The sequence below is a fragment of the Tamandua tetradactyla genome, chromosome 19, assembly GCF_023851605.1.
Source record: "Tamandua tetradactyla isolate mTamTet1 chromosome 19, mTamTet1.pri, whole genome shotgun sequence".
NCBI classification, from domain to species: Eukaryota; Metazoa; Chordata; class Mammalia; order Pilosa; family Myrmecophagidae; genus Tamandua; species Tamandua tetradactyla.
This window is the reverse complement of record NC_135345.1, coordinates 62,531,918-62,549,080: the sequence shown is the minus strand read 5'-3', so window position 1 is coordinate 62,549,080 and position 17,163 is coordinate 62,531,918. Positions and strand designations below refer to the sequence as shown.

Below are 17,163 nucleotides of genomic sequence, written 5' to 3'. Positions count from 1 at the left end.
GAATTATATGATTATAGTGTTTTATATGGTTCATGAGGTTGTTTACCACTATGCTAAATCTATTAAAAGCAAGTTTCACCAAGAAAAGGGATTTAAAAAACAGAATTAAAAAAAAAACTCTCTAATAAATATTAAAATCTTCAAAAACAGTCAATTCATTTGGGAAAAATTATTTCATGTGAACCTCTTATTGTTTGTAGGTTAATAGAATTTATTTATCTATTTACTCAACCATTCATTCAACAAACAGCTGTTGAGTTTTATTATAATCAAAAACATAAGCTTTCAGTCTCCAGGAGATGAATGTGAATGTAATGAATATGAATGCTGTGGCTCTTGTCCCAAAAATATTTATCCATGAGCAACTTTCTCAAACTTTTTAACCTGTGTTAATGGAAATAGTAAGTTAAAGCTACTTCATAGAAATTAAATAAATTGCCAACCATAGGAAATTAAACAAATTGCCAACCATAGGGCCTCCTATAACCACATAGTAGTGGCCATCATATCATGAATCTAGGGTTTCGATCCCACTGGAGTTATAGGAGAAAATAATCATCAATCATGGCACATAGTTAGAAAAATATTGTTGTAGAAGAAAGGGCTGAGAGTCTTATAAAAGGATTAAACTGAATTTTGGGGACAAGATGAAATTTTCTTTTTTAAAAAAGGAATCACTGAAGAAAAAGAAGGATTTCGAAAGAAGTAGTAGAACCACTGCTGTGCTTCCCAGAAGCAAGTGGATGAAATGGGGATCATGAAGGAAATGGTGATTAATATCATCTATTAGAAATTTCAAGGAAGATGAAGACTGAAAAAAAAACTATTAACCCTAATTAATGACTTTGTTTTAGTGAATTATTGTGGAACTGACATGGACTCTGGAGAAATTCTTTGCAGGAATCCTAACTTCACCACTTGCTTAGTGTATTACCATTGGAAATCTCTCAGTTTTCAGAACCTTAATTAGAAAAGCAAACGATTACTTCACAATGTCTCACATAACAGACATTGGTAGCTGTTGTCTACTGCTTTCCCTTGGCAAGGGTTTCTGTGGCTGAGAAGGGGTAGATGAACTCTGAAATCAAAGAGGAAAGAAAGGGAAACATGGATTTGGATCCATTAAGGAGAAAGAATAGTTTATTTACAAAGTATTTGTATCATTTGAAGTAAAAGTATCAGAAAAGAGTAGCTGGGAAGGTGATATGGTATACTGAGTTTTAGAAATTATCATTATGATAAGTTATGCTTGCTTGTTTGTTTGATTAAGCTATTTTGCTGCAGAAACCCCTAAAACCTCTGCAGGTATTTGGTGTGGAACCCATGCAAAAAAGGTTAAAAATTAAAGGAGATAGTATTATACACTGATAGAGAAGAAAAATTTCATATGCACTCAGATAATCCAATAATAACATAATTGGGTAAATGAAAAGAAAAATGAAAATTGAGTAAGGAAAAATATAAGATGCAATAATAAGTGCAAAGTCCACAACAAGACAAATTAATAATTAGATCCTATTTACTTCCTGCCCTGACAAGAATGATGTCAGGAACATATCAGTGAATTTGGTGGAAGCGTCAAAAGAGAATTAGGGACAGAAATCTGGTTAGATATTTAGATGGGGGTGGGGGTGGATACAAAGGATCTTTCCCTTAAGCTTTACTATTTTTCTTCCAAATGCTTGCTACTCTCTCTAATCATAGTACAAATTGAACTGTGATTTTGGAAATCTGAACACTGCACATAAATAATGCTCTCTACCTATTTTTCCTATATATGCATGTACTTGCTTAAATATTTTTAATGATTATGTACAGTATTATTTAAGATGAGATGACAGAGATAAGTGAAGTTTACTCAAAGCTTTAAAACAGCCCTTGACACTACCCTTGACCAAACTGATTTAGAAGTGAGTGTACAAGTTGAACTTGCATTTTAGTAATTACTTCTCTGAGTCTTAGCTTCCTCATTTATAAAATAACAGACCTGATGGACTCAAAGTTCCCTTAACATTGTAAATTAATTGAACTTTTATTCTAGAATATTTAGATTCTTACCCTTCACTAGAATGGCATTTGTCAGGTGACTTCCCTGTGTCAAGTATCTATTTCCTAATAAAAAAAAAACACGAGACGAGAAATAATGATTCATAATGTTCTTCAAGCTCAAGGTTCAAGATGAATGGGTATTTTAATATTCATCAGATTGTATGGTACAGTATGGGTAAGTTCACTATGTTACAGAAATTAAGATACTATATTTTTGTTAAGCAAATAAATCACCTTCCTTTCACACCAAAATGGGGGGAGCTTATTTTCTTGTATTTTTTTATTGATAATGGTCAGAGGGAGTAATGAAATGAGCACACACATGCAATTAAATGGTATGAATTTTACAGTAAATGCTATTTAAGAAAATTCCTTAAATAAGGGCGAACTTTGTTGCATAAACTACCATCAAAAGAGCAAATTATATTTAATTATTAGTTTTATTTATTAATTACATATGGCTTATCTTCATCAGACACATTATAACTACTAAGAGTATTGCAGAACTTATTTTAACTGTCTCCTCTAATATTCACCAGATACAAAAGAAAGGGTTAACATTTTTAAAAAATAACTTAAGACAATAGATACAGCCCTCAGAAGAAAAAAAGAATTTTCTGGATTTTATTGTGAAATTCAACTTTTCCTTCCTACAGTTCAAAGTTCTTGGGAAAATTCTCTTTTCTCTCTTTCATCGAAACAATATACTTTGAGACTTATTCTTCATAACTGTGAATTGGAAAACATCAACTCTAAGCAAAGCAGTTTAGAAATCATGCAAAATCAAGAAAATGAGGAGGGAAAGGATGATTTTTGCAGTAACATAGCTAATACATATTAACAGATTTCCCAATCTAAGTTAAAGAAGCCACACACATGAACTGATATATCCAAGTCCCATTAACTTGGCCTTCTATTTAAGTTGCAATTTATTGTCAGACAAGATTTAGTATCCTACAGGATAATATAATCCTATATTAGCATAATCAGTAATACCAAAATAATGCACCATTAAGTGTAAATTTTAAGTCTACATTAAAACACTTAATATTGAGTTAGGGTCCTGACATGACCAATGACTATTTTATTAGTCATAAATAAATCGTTAAAGATGGCAAATCTGAGTTTCTGCTTTTCTTTTTTTTCTTTTAGAATTAACAAACCATAGTGTAGATGTAAGGCAAGATAGTCATACACACACATGCATATATACATACACATGAATGTTCTGTCTATATGTCGCAGTAAAGTCTTCCATTAGAGGAAGATGCCATCTAGAACTTTCATAACTAGAAAGGGTTAGCCAAGCCTGGCTTCAAAGCTTCAAAGAACAGGCTGACTCTTGTTAGGGGCTAATGAAGCAGGTGATTTTAAGTTGAAGTCAATGCTCATTTACCATCCTGAACATCCTAGGGTCCTTAGGAATGACATTAAATTTACTCGGTGCTCTACAAAAGGAACACAAAGCCTGGATGATAGCAAATCTGTTTAGAACAAGGTTTACTGACTATTTTAAACCCAGTTTTGAAACATACTACTCAGGGAAAAAGATTCAAAATATTACTTCCCAGTGACAATACACCTGGTTATTCTGGAGCTCTGATGGAGATGTACAAGGAGATGAATGCTGTTTTCATGACTGCTATCACAACAGCCATTCTACAGCTCATGGATCAAGGAGTAATTTCAACTTTCAACTCTTGTTATTGAAGAAGAGTTGAAATAACTCTTGTTATTGAAATACATTTCATAAGGCTGTAGCTGCCATAGATAGGATTCCTCTGATGGATCTGGGCAAAGTAAATTGAAGAGTTCTGGGAAGGATTCACCGGTCTAGATATGATTAAGAACATTTGTGATTCATGGGAAGAGGTAAAAAATAATATCAATACTAACAGGAGTTTGGAAGAAGTTAATTACAACCCTCATGAATGAATGATTTTGGGGGGTCACAATGATTTTAAGTGGAAAAAGTAACTGCAGATGTGGTCATAACAGCAAGAGAACTAGAATTAGGAGTGCAGCCTGAAGATGTGACTGAATTGTTTCAATGTCATAAAACTTGAACGGCTGAGGAGTTACTTCTTATGGATGAGCAAAGAAAGTGGTTTCTTGAGATGGATTCTACTCCTGGTGAAGATGTTCTCAACATTGTTGAAATGACAACAAAAGTATATCAATTTAGTTGAAAAAGCAGCAGAAGGATTTGAGAAGACTGACTTCAGTTTTGAAAGACATTCTACTGTGAGAAACATGCTATCAAACAACATGGCATGCTACAGAGAAAACTTTCAATGAAGGAAGAGTCAGTTGATGTGGCAAACTTCATTACTGTCTTATTATAAGACATCGTTGTGGCCACCCTAACTTCAGCAACCACCAACCCGAATATCAAGCAACGTCCTCAACCAGCACAAAGCTCATGACTCACTGAAAGCTCAGACGATGGTTTGCATTTTTTAGCAATAAAGTATTTTTAATTAAGGTTATATATATAATTTTTTAAACGTAATGCTATTGTATATTTAATCAACTTCAGTGTAGTGTAAACACAACTTTTACATATACTAGAAAAACAAAAATTTGTGTGCTTTGCTTTATTGTGATATACACTTTATTGTGGTGGTCTGGAGCTGAACCTACAATATCTCTGAGGTATGACATATACCTCTACTTTCTCTATGGTTATATGAGGATCATAAATGAGATATAGGTTAAAGTAACCATATATTGATAAATAAAAAGGTCTATTGTAGTCATTTTATAGACAATGTTCCTACATCAGAGGATTGGGAATGGAATTGATTCTTTCAGAATTATTTTAAAATGACATCATTTCATAAAGCAAAATACACAGAATTACCTCCTCTTTTATCTACCAGCAAATAAGGTATTCAACATGAAGCACTCAATCTCTTTTAAGAAATATTTTTATTGACAAATCTTCACACACATACCATCCATACACAGTATACAATCAATTGCTCAAGATATCATCACATAGTTATGCATTCACCACCATGATCATTTTTGGAACACTTGCATCACTCCAGAAAAATAAATAAAAAGAAAAAAAAAAAAAAACTCATACAACCTATACCACATGCTCCACCCTCTCACTGACCAATATTTCAATCTACCCAATTTATTTCACCCCTTATCTAGCTTATAACTTATTTATATCTATCCATATTTTTTATTCATCTGTCCATACCTAGGATAAAAGGAAAATCAGACACAAGGATTTCACAATCACAGTCACACTGTAAAAGCTATATAGTTATGCAATCATCTTCAAGAATCAAGGCTACTGGAACACAGCTCAACAGTTTCAAGTACTTTGCTACATGCAGTTCAATATACCATAAACTAAAAAAGTATACCTCTATAATGTATAAGAATAACCTCCAGGATAACCTCTTGACTCTGTTGGAAATCTCTCAGCCACTGAAACTTTATTTTGTCTCATTTCTCTCTTCCCCTTTTTGTTTAAGAAAGCTTTCTCAATCCCTTCATGCTGGGTTTCAGCTCATCCAGGAGTTCTGTCCCATGTTGCCAGGGAGATTTACACTCCTGGGAGTCATGTCCCATGTAGGGGGGAGGTCAGTGAGTTCACCTGTTGAGTTGGCTTAGAGAGAGAGGCCATCTGAGAAACAAAAGAGGTTCTCTGGGGGTGACTCAGGCATAATTATAAGTAAGCGTGGCCTATCCTCTGCAGAAATAAGTTTCATGGCCGCGAACCTCAAGATTGAGGGTTCAGCCTATTGATTTGATTGTCTCCACTGCTTGCAAGAATACCAGGAATTCTCCAAATAGGGAAGCTGAATATTTCCTCTTTTCTCCCCAGCCCCTCAAGGGGACTTTGCAAATACTTCTTTATTCACTGCCCAAATAACTCTGGGATATATCGTGGCATCACACTAACCTGGACAAACCAACAAAATCTCACACCCTATCCAAGATTCCATGCACTTATGGTGTTCAACTAAACTAACCATACAAGTTAAATTAGGTAAAACGCATTGAATCTTAATAGAAATTAATCTTGAGTGACAGAGTTAGTTTTCCCTGGAGGGCAAACAAATTTGATATAAGAGCTTGCAAAGTAACTTCCAATCAGTATTATTAATAATGCACATTTATATTCATTAAGCCCCTGAGACAAAGTTGAGATGAAAGGCACCATGTTTATTTATCTACATGATACTGTGTCTTTCTCTAAAATCTATACCTTTTTTCATCTCAAGTTACCTCAAGCTAAAATAACTCAGAAAATATGTATTTTAGTAACTGAAGAACAAAGGTATGACTGGAGAATAGATAAATTTATAACCATCTAAGTGCCACAGTAAGGGAGACCCATGCATTAAAAGGTTCTAACTTGTGTGGAAGGCTACATGAATTCATTCAGACGAAGATAAATTTCTTAAGGTTTTTTGTTTGTTTGTTTTAGTAAAAATAAATTATATGCCATTTCTTTAAAGTAAGGTTAAAAATATAAGCAAATTCATTGCGGTTGGAATATAGAGCAGATTTGTTAGGACTGGGCTCCACCCCTACATAATTAGTGATCTCCAAAAGCACATATTCATCAGAGTTTGTTTTTATGTAAGGTACTTAAGATTATCCCACCATTTCCTGAAAACGAAATCAAACCAGCATAACAATTTCAGAACACAATAATTTGTTCCTTGAAAATCAGATTCTCTTGATCACTTAAAGATCAAATATAGTTAAATTAACATTAGTTTCACAATTTCCACTTTGAAAATTCAGGGGAAATGAAATTATATCTCATATATATTTCTGGCTAACTAAAGATCCTCTTTTAATTATTCCCATGCATTATCTCATGAAACAAATAATTATTTAGTGCATATAACAAGTCAATCAACTCACAATGCTAGTCTGTTTAAATATCAAAAAGCCAGATGTTTAAAGATAAAGACAGAGAAGAACATTTCATGTAAATGAATTAGGCATGAAAGCAAATGACATGTTCAAAGAACAGCAAGTGCACAGTGTCATGTCCCTTCAAGGTTAATTTTTTGTCCCGTGAGACATACATAACATTAGACAAAAAACATAGCATGTATGATTATACATAAATGCCCTATTAGTTCCTTTCCATGCAAGTACATGAATATGGGCGTATGCAAATAGTGAAGAAACACAAATATTTTACTCATGCTTTTCTTGTTTCCTACATTTTGAGTCACATGTTCATCCCCTGATGGTAGCGCCAGAGAAAAAAAAAAAACACATAACAAATATGTCCACACACTAAGTACCAAATATTACAAAGCATGAACATTTGTGTTGGAGAAACCCACTGCCAATATGTCAGAAGTACTGACTATTAGTGTATGAGTAAGAACCTAATTCAGCCTAATCATACTAAATGCCATTATGGGTGCAATCCAAGCTTTTATTTTTAAACTTTTTCATTTTCTGATTTTTATTTAAGTATTCAGCCAGGCCATAAACAAAAATAGCTTGTACTGGCAAAGGAAGGGCAACTAAAGGAAGACATTCAAGTCACCATGCAAAAATTAGATGAAATTAAGAACAGTTCATAACCACTGACACATTATTCTGCAAATAAAAGAGACCATTTAATTTATTATGCAGAGAAGAAAAGTTGGAATTTTATGTAGTAAGAAATTGCCAGTGATTTGGTGATATTAATGATAATTAAGCAGCTACCACTGCAGAGTACTTAGGTTGTGCCAGAGTGCTAAATGTTTTCAACTATTTTTTTCTTTTTCAATTGTTGTAATAAAATATATATAACTTTAAACTTAGCTTTAAACAATTTTTATGTGTACAATTTAGTGGCATTAAACATATTCACAATGTTGTGTAACACTATTTTCAAAACTTCTACATCATCCCCAAAAGAAACCATACCCAGTAAGCAATAATTCCCCATCCCTTCTCCCCTCAGCCACTGACAACCACAATTCTACTTTCTGTCTCTATGAATTTGCCCATTCTATATACTTTATTGCTTCAGTTTGCTAATGCTGCCAGAATGCAATCTACCAGAAACGGTTGGCTTTTCTATAAGAGATTTATTTAGCTACAAGTTTACAACTCTAAGGCCATAAAAATGTTCAAACTAAGGAATCCAGATAAAAACACCTTGACTCAAAACAAGCTGAGGTCTTCACATAGGAGGGCACGTGGCTGGTGTCTGCTGGTCTTTGTTTCTGCTTTTGTTGCTTCCAGCTTCTGATGACAGTGATTTCCTCTCTCAGCATCTGTGGGCCTTCGCATAGCTTCTTGGGGTAAAACTCTGGATTCTGGCTTACTTAGCATCTCATAGGAAGGTACATGGCGATGTCTGCTGGGCTCTGCATCTCCAAATGTTCAAATATCCATATCTAGATGTCTGCTCTCTCTATCGGCACTCCAAGCAAGTCCAAATGTCTGCGTCTACGTTGGTTCTGGTCCCTATCTTGCTTCTGTTGACCCTCTCATCTCCGGGTCTCCCAGGGTTTCTGCATTTCTAAATGACTATGTCTACGTTTGCATTTGAGCTCTCTCCAAAATGTTTCCCCTTTTAAAGGATTCCAGTAAATAATCAAGACCTACCTTGAATGTGTGGATCACATCTCCCTCTAATCAAACACGCACAATTGATTGGGCCAACGTCCGTGGAAACAATCTTATCAAAGGTTCCACCCTTAACAATGGGTCTGGCCTCACAAGATTGGATCAGGATTGAAAGAAAATGTCTTTTCTGGGGTACGTAACAGTTTCAGACTAGCACACTCATATAAGTGGAATCATACACTATTGTCCTTTTATACCTGGCTTATTTCACTTAGCATCATGTTTCTAACATTCTTCAACATTGTAGCACGTATCAGAATGTCTTTCTGCGGTAGGGGACAGTCCCACATGGCCTGTTCCTTTCCCTCGTGTCCACAAACACATCCTATGCTCAAGACCAGGTGTGTCTGTCTGGCAAGACAAAACACAATCCCCTCCAGCTCATACCACCGAGGTATATCCATCACTGGTGAGGAAGGAGCAGGTTTCCTTCACTACTGAACACCACTGAAATCAAGAGAGGGGTACTATCTTAGAATATCTCCCTTGCCATGGATTGAGACCCGCTGGCTAAGTTGAACCAATGTCCACTACTAAGGCTTACTTTACTCTGTCTTTCCTCTATGCTAGTAAAACATCACTTCATCCAGTGCCATATGAGTTGTGTTTCTGTTAGTGACCCTGTCACCTGCAAACTTTGGAGGGGGGTGGGTTCTCCTGGGACTGAGCTCTTGGTGGCAGGTGCTGTCGTGCTCTTGTCAGCTGCCATGTTGCAAGACCATGCCCCAGAGGTGGTAATAGATGTCTCTCTCTCTGACCAACACACTCCTTTTTATAGCTGAATAATATTCCATTGTATGTGATTTATTCTTTACAGTGTATAATATGTGATCATAACAACAAACCTGAAATATGACTATGCATCTTTTTTCTGTATAATCTTTTTTCAGTACATGTTCTAAGCATTATTCCCATTTAATCCTCCTCACAATTATTCCTCTACATGTAGTATTCTGCTTTAATCCTTACAATGAAGGGGTAGCAACATCCCCATTTGCCAACAAGGACACAGGGACTCAAAGTTCAAGACCTGTACCCAATGCTAAACAGTACTTTGAAGCTTTAAAAGATATTTGGATATGTGGGCTATTTTCTTCATGGCATAAAGTTATCAGTTTCTGAGAGAGGCTTAATGTGATTTTGCTTTAAATTGAAATGGTACCACTGAAGGTATCTTAGGATATTTTGTGCAAAATAATTAAATGATGATCTTGATGTTCATTGAGAAACCTTAAAGCAGAGAAAAAAATAGTTGATTGATAGACATCTAGAAAGAGAGAGAACTCTATCTTATTCCTTGTACTGGTAAAAGATTATATTTTATAAGCCCCTTGTTCTAGTTTGCTAACTGCCAGAATGCAATATTCCAGAAAAGGAATGGCTTTTAAAAAGGGGAATTTAATAAGTTGCTAGTTTACAGTTCTAAGACTGTGAAAATGTCCAAATTAAGGCAAGGCTATAGAAATGTCCAATCTAAGGCATCCATCCAGGGAATGATACCTTGGTTCCAGAAGGCCAATGACGTTCAGGGTTTCTCTCTCAACTGGAAAGGCACATGGCAAACATGGTAGCATCCACCAGCTTTCTCTCCAGGCTTCTTATTTCATGAAGCTCCCCTGGCGATGTATTTCTTCTTCATTTCTGTCTGCATGGGTGCCGTGAGTCTCGTTCTGAATCTTTCTTCAAAATGCTTTCACTTTTAAAGGATTTCAGCAAACTAATCAAGCCTCACCTAGAATGGGTGGAGTCATATCTCCCTCTAATCCAAGGTTAATACCCACAACTGGGCAAGTCACATTTCTGTGGAGATAACCTAATCAAATTTCCAACATGTATTCTTGAATAGGGATGAAAAAGAGATAGTTGTTCCCATAAAATTGGATGAGGTTTAAAACATGGCTTTTCCAGGGCACATAATCTTTTCAAACCAGCACACCCCTCTATCACGGTTAGTTTTTACCCATACGTTTCACACTGGGTTTTAAGTAAAGATCCATGTTACCTCAACTGTGTTGTCAATATTCCTATCCAGGTAACTGCTGGAGCAAATAACCACACCTCTTGAATATGCTTAGTAACAAAACAGTGAAATCCGGATCAACGATTAAGTCAAAATAGCCAAAGTATATGCTTTCACATCAAAGAAACCACACACTGTGAGAGATTCCTAAGGCAAGTTTTTGAGTGCTTTTATCAATTGCAACTCTGGGGACCTCAAGCACTTTAGTATTAAAGAGGGAAAGACAAGCAGTCAGGCTGCTGGATAATTTTACATTAATAATGACCTAAAAATGCCACTGCAAAGCAACTACGTCCACTGGAACAGGCAGAACCATCATTAAAATGCCCAATTCTGTAATGGTACACATTGATAATAAATGGGTTATCGACTTTTACTGCCTTCTTTTTACTAAAACCGTATAGTGAGTCTATGGACTCCAGCAATTCCTGGTGCCTGAGGTCTGTGAATCAATAATGTATTCATAATAAAAACAACTGAACCATGCATCCATTAAGGATTCATAATGGAAATTTGTTTTAGATTATATACTGTGTATAAGTGTTCCTGCTATTTAAGGTTGAAGTATTCTAATATGTGTGTGTAAATATGTGTATGTAAGAATAGTTTTAAACTGATAGCAAATTTAAAATTATTAAGGTAAACAATGCTTTGTGGTTATTCCAAATCATTAAGGGATAATGACTAAGTATTTTTGAAAATATTTTTAAAAATAAAACTTTTATAGGTCTTTCACCTTAGAAGACCTGAATTTAGGGACTCTCCCTAAATCCTCCATAATCATTTATCTAACCTCTATTTATTTACCAGTGATGAAACTATTACAGATTAGAGAATGCAAACTGAAAACTTTCTGATAAATCCTACCCTTATTTGGCCCCAACTGCATTGTGCTGATGAGTGTTATAAATACGTAAATTGCCAAATTTCTAAAAGTCATATTTAACAAAAAAGTTCATATTTTTGGGCTACTGTTAAAAAAAGTAAAGACACAGCAGCATGTTGGGCCCACGTTACCACATTGTAAAACTGCAGGAAGATACACCGCCCGCCCCCCCCCTCCAATTTGACCAAGTACAACTGCAACCACTCACTGGAATCCCTATCCCCGAAGCCAGATACCTGTCGCCTTTTATTATCTCATATCCAAAGGCTTTATCATTTAGTGTTACCCTTTTATATCACCTCCTGGCCTTGCAAGCATCTATCATTGCTGAGTCCAGACTTATACGATTAGCAATAGCTTTAACTCCAAAAGAAGGAATGTGCTTCCCACTCAACTTGCAATCTATTCTCAATAAAGCAGTCATAGTGATTCTGGCAAACAGGTTAGTCAAAACATGTCACTGTTGTGCTCAAAACCCGCCCATTTTTCTGCTCAAATCCAGTCTTACTCTGCCTCCAACTAACTTTCCCTCCACACACAATAACTTTCACTCCCTATAATTCTCCCCATTCCCCATTACTCTCCCTTTCAAATGCACACCTGTTTCACTGCATTTTTAACTTTTGGTTCCTTTTGCTGGAATGCTCTTTCCACACCAATTGCTCTGGAGTCACTTTTTCATTAATGTCTTCTTTGTTTAAAGGTGTAACCTCTCCAGACCCCTGCAATGCCTAGCCCCCTCTTCCTTGTTTTATTTTTCCCTGGAGCAATTACAGAGATCTGCTAGACCGTATTTTCACTGTTTGTTTTCTTTGTCTGCTCCCACTAAAATGCCTTCCTATGAGAACAGAATTATTTGCCCCCCCCCCCAACACACACACACTCTCCCGTACCCATCTCTTCTGTTGTGCTCTCAGTAACTAGGACAGCTTCTGGAACATAAAAGGAATTCAATATTTATTAGAAAAGTATACAGTGATAAATATAATCCTGACCTTTTTTTTTTTTTCTTCAAATAGCCTCATGCATTACTTGCACACACTAAGACAAGTGATTCCTGTTACCTTTCAGGTGGGGATAAACAGTGACACTCTACAATATGTTAAATTTACACAAATCTGTACAAATCAGAAGAAATAACTCTTAATGGACATTAAAGCAAGTATTCAAAGATTCAGTGTGTCCACTACAACAAAAATGTACAAATGCCATAACTTAAAAACCCATTTTTCTGCCATTGCTTTTAAGCATTTATATACAAAATCACTTTTCTTCTTTCAGATGATGGTTAGAAAATAGGTAGGAGAAAGCATAAATATGAAGAAGAACTAAATACGTATAATTAGGATTTTTTTGGTAAATAAATGGAATTAAATATTTCAAATGTAAAAACAATCCAAGTCTAATTTAAAGAGGTCTGCTACTAATATGACTTTAATTAAAATTCTTATTAAAGAACTATCATTCCAAATTAGGGAAGGCTAAAAATATGTCTTAATTTTCTCATAAATTAATAAATATTACAATGGATTCCTAGAACAAAGATTGACAGAATGTACAGTGAATTTCTTTCCTTATAACAGCTTTCACTCAAAAACTTTCTCCTCCATCCTAAATCAAGTAGAAGCATTGCCCTCACACTAATTTAATCAGCATTCCACACAACATTGATATGTAAATTCTGATTGCCTCAGCTCAAACACTTTCCATTTGCATAAGCTAATTTAAAAATGGGCTGTTAGCTGGATGCTTGAGAACTTGAAAACCCAACCATTTCAATTGTAGGAGTTAATTGAGAAGTTTAAAGAATTTCCACCAAGTCTACAAAACATCCTGTCATCTAGCCACTGATTAACCAAACACTTCCACTGGGTGAGATATTTAAAACAGGATGAATCACTTAAAAGAAAAATGCCCAATGTACTAGAATTATTGCCATTTTCTTAATGCCTACACTTGTTCTAATATCTGAATAATAATTCATACTATTACACTGTGAGATCAAGCAATAATCCATAAATCCACATGGCGAAAAAAGTTGGTTAAATAAAGGCTCATACTTTCATAGCCAACCAGTGTTGTTATCAAATTGGGAGTTTGAATTTATTTTCATGCTAAATCATTTACCCTGTTTCTTCGCTTAGCATTTTGGAAAGCATCATATGTTTGTGGAGGCATATTTGAAAGTTGTATCATTTTATCCAGCTCAGGAAAATCTCTACCTTTCTCCTCTACCCAGAAACCAGCCTTACCATGTTGTCTAATGTATTGAAAGCTGCTGCTAAGGCTGCTGCTGCTGCTGCTGATTCTCTGGATGATAGGTTGTATATGCAGACTTTGATGTTCATAAACTTAGTTTCATACAATTTGGACTTTCAAATGAAAAGAGAATGGAAATACAGGAATAAATTCTGTTTCACCTGTGTCACAGTCCATTTATATAAAATTTGATTAAGAGAGATCTAGTCAGGCAATTTAGTAACATATCAAAATGTGAAATACGCACCTATGATCTATGCCAATTTTTAAAAAAGGGCTGGAGGCAGTTTATAATTTAAATGGCACAGGTGCAATAAACCAGAGAACTTCAGCGTGCACTGAAATGACCTGTTAACGCGTGCTGCCTCCTCTTACTAGGCAGAGATTGATAGTACACATCTTTGTTTCCCAGAACTTAGTATGGTGTCTGACACATTATATAGGCTCTGGCTTTTCATAAATATTTATTGAAGGGGACTAACACACGATAAAGCACTGAGATAGGGCAGAATATGAAGAACAAACAAGGAAATACAGAAAGGAACTAGACAGAGAAGTAATTTTGCATATTTATAGAATATAGTATCTGATAATGTGGTCTTGGCCTTGACATAAAAAAAGACAAGTGGTATAACACCTTCCAGAGAAAAAAAGAAAATATGATTCACTATGTGGTATGTACTATCCCTGTGATGCAGTTTGGAGATCTTAGGATTTTTATTTTTTCCAATAAAGAAAGAATTTATTTTTAACTTGAAAAGTCCAAATCAAATATCTTTAACCAATTTCTTAAACTGCAGATTAGAAAGTAAAGAAAGCAACTGGTAATAGACTCTGGAACGCCGGATGAAAATGAAACAGTGCCTAAAACCATAGCAGCTGCTTAATAAAATTTGGTTGAATGAATTAGTAAGTGAATGACATATATGAGCATACGAATGCCATTAAGCTGCTGCTTCTCTATTTATCAGGACTATTAGCTAGATAACCATTCTATTTCATACCTGCAATCAACATGTGTATTAGACAATTAAAAAAAAGCTCTAAAATTCTTATTGTTGAAGCAAATATACTACTAACAAAACCTGTGTTTTCACTTTTCTCTTAATGCTGTAGTAGCCTCTCCTACATTTGTAGCAAAATTGCAATTATGCAATTAAATTAATTTTAAAGTAGCACACACATACATTATGCCATGTATTATATAAGAATGGCTACATGTATACATATATAATACATATATAGATCTATTTGAAATCTCCATAAAATTCAGCATTTTCAGAATATTATAAAATATTTTATTTCTGTGACTGTAGCACAGATACATTTTGTTCATGCCTGGAGGTTTTATTTATTCCTCAGCAGTGTTCCTCTCTGTTGATACCTGCAGAGTAATTCAGGTATGAATATATTTGTTTCAGATGAATATACAGTATAAATTATATAATATATAATCTGTACTTATTACTCTACAATTAGGGATTTACTACCTGAGGGGTGAAAAATATCTTCTATAAGCTTAGCCAAAGGAGTCACATCCAAGTCTTTATATAACAAGTTTTATATGAACACAATTCCAGTTTATATAAAAACTGGCAGTGCCTATTACATTCGTCAGTCATCACAAACTACTTAGAATCCTAAAGAATCATAATTCTTAGTTTCGTTACATGGCAACAGCAAAACAGGGCAGAAGAAAATGAGTAAAATGTTTTTTTTTTGACAAGAAAATATCTATAGTGTCTTGACTTTTTAAATAAATATTTTCAACTCTAGCTAAAATGATGAATTCTAAGTAATGATAACCTTTGAAATGTGTCAGGGTTTTTTCCACTGAGCACAGAACTGATGCCATAATCATACAAAAATTACTAGGCATTTTGATAATATATTATAGGCAAGTTTCTAAAGAAGTAACTTTTAGGAATCTAAGGAATTATTGTATAATTACAAACAGTAAACACTTGCCTCAAGGCCGGTTGCTGGAGAAATAGCCTCAGAATCCTTAGTTTAATCTAAAAAGAGGAGGTACAGTGACCTTTGGGCCAGGTGTTCACCCACAATCTACTAAGAGTTGAACTGACATGAGAAAGGATGATGTAGCTACAATGTAATTAATGTCTTAAATGTAAAATTTTACTAGTGTTTATTCACACACACACACACACACGCACACACACACGCACAGAGCTGACAGAAGGGAACTGCAGGGTCCTTTGACCAGCTCCATTCGTAATGTAAATAGTGGAATAGGTAGGAATTACTTCAACTTATGGAGTCATTATTTAACAAGGTAACTACATAGCTCTCTAGATCAATGAATAGATATTAATAAATTAATAATTATATCATGGCTTTAAAACTAACCCTTAGCCAATTTCTCAAGATCAATTAGCTTCCTAATTAAGAATACTTCTGGATTCACATTAATATTCTTTCTTTATTACCTATTACCAAATATCACTGAATCACACATCACTCCCAACACCAAAGCATCTAAAAAATAAGCAACATTTGCATATCTAAAAATTTCCTCTGCTGATCCATGAAGTGAATCAACAAAGATTACGGGATATTGAAGTAATCAGCATTCCCTCAATATTTTAATATTGAATCCAATTACAACACAATAGCATGTAGGCATTTCTAAATTACCGCACAAGGCATGGCTCTTGTTAAGGAAATACACATAAAGTATTCTGATAAAAAATATTACACAAAGATAGAGATATTTTATAAATTGAAAAGCAAATAATTTGATATAATTAAAGCCCAGTGTCAATCTCTGCTGGAATGGAGCCCCTCCACAACATACATATTATGTAGTTTCTGAAGATCAAAATGGAATAATATTGCAAATGTTTTATGTCACGATGTTGCTATATTTTGCCAGAAAGGTAAATAATATTTTTTACTCTTGCACCACTGTGATATGATAAAATTATACCCCATGATCACTCTCCAAGCAATATCAGTTTTGAAACTTGATGTCACTTATTGAGAACTTCAAGTGAAATTTAAAAATCACACTGCAATCTTAAAATGTGCAACTTCTAAGGTTAAAGAAAAGAGAGAGCACCACAAATAATTTTATTTAAATATAAGAATTATTACAAGGTTTAAGGGTGCATCAATATATTGCTAGAAGTAACAAAATGGTATCATCATCTTAATAGCCATATTTTTTATTAATCATCAGATTTAGGATCTATCTAGTTTTAGTGTGGGAAATGTTAATTTATCTCCCAATATTTCTTAATGTTTAATGCATGTTAGATCTGTGCAAGGCCCTCTGAATGCAGCAGTGAATAAGCCAACAGTGACCAGTGGC

At 34.7% G+C, this 17,163-nt stretch overlaps 1 protein-coding gene and 1 pseudogene across 15 annotated transcripts in view; one reads left to right on the top strand and one right to left on the bottom strand.

Moving 5' to 3' along the window:
- Positions 1-17,163, bottom strand: part of ADGRL3 (adhesion G protein-coupled receptor L3) — an 841,123-nt gene that overhangs the window by 497,383 nt on the left and 326,577 nt on the right. The gene's annotated exons all lie outside the window — the stretch shown is intronic.
- Positions 1-17,163, top strand: part of LOC143663737 (putative protein FAM10A4) — a 39,766-nt pseudogene that overhangs the window by 5,833 nt on the left and 16,770 nt on the right.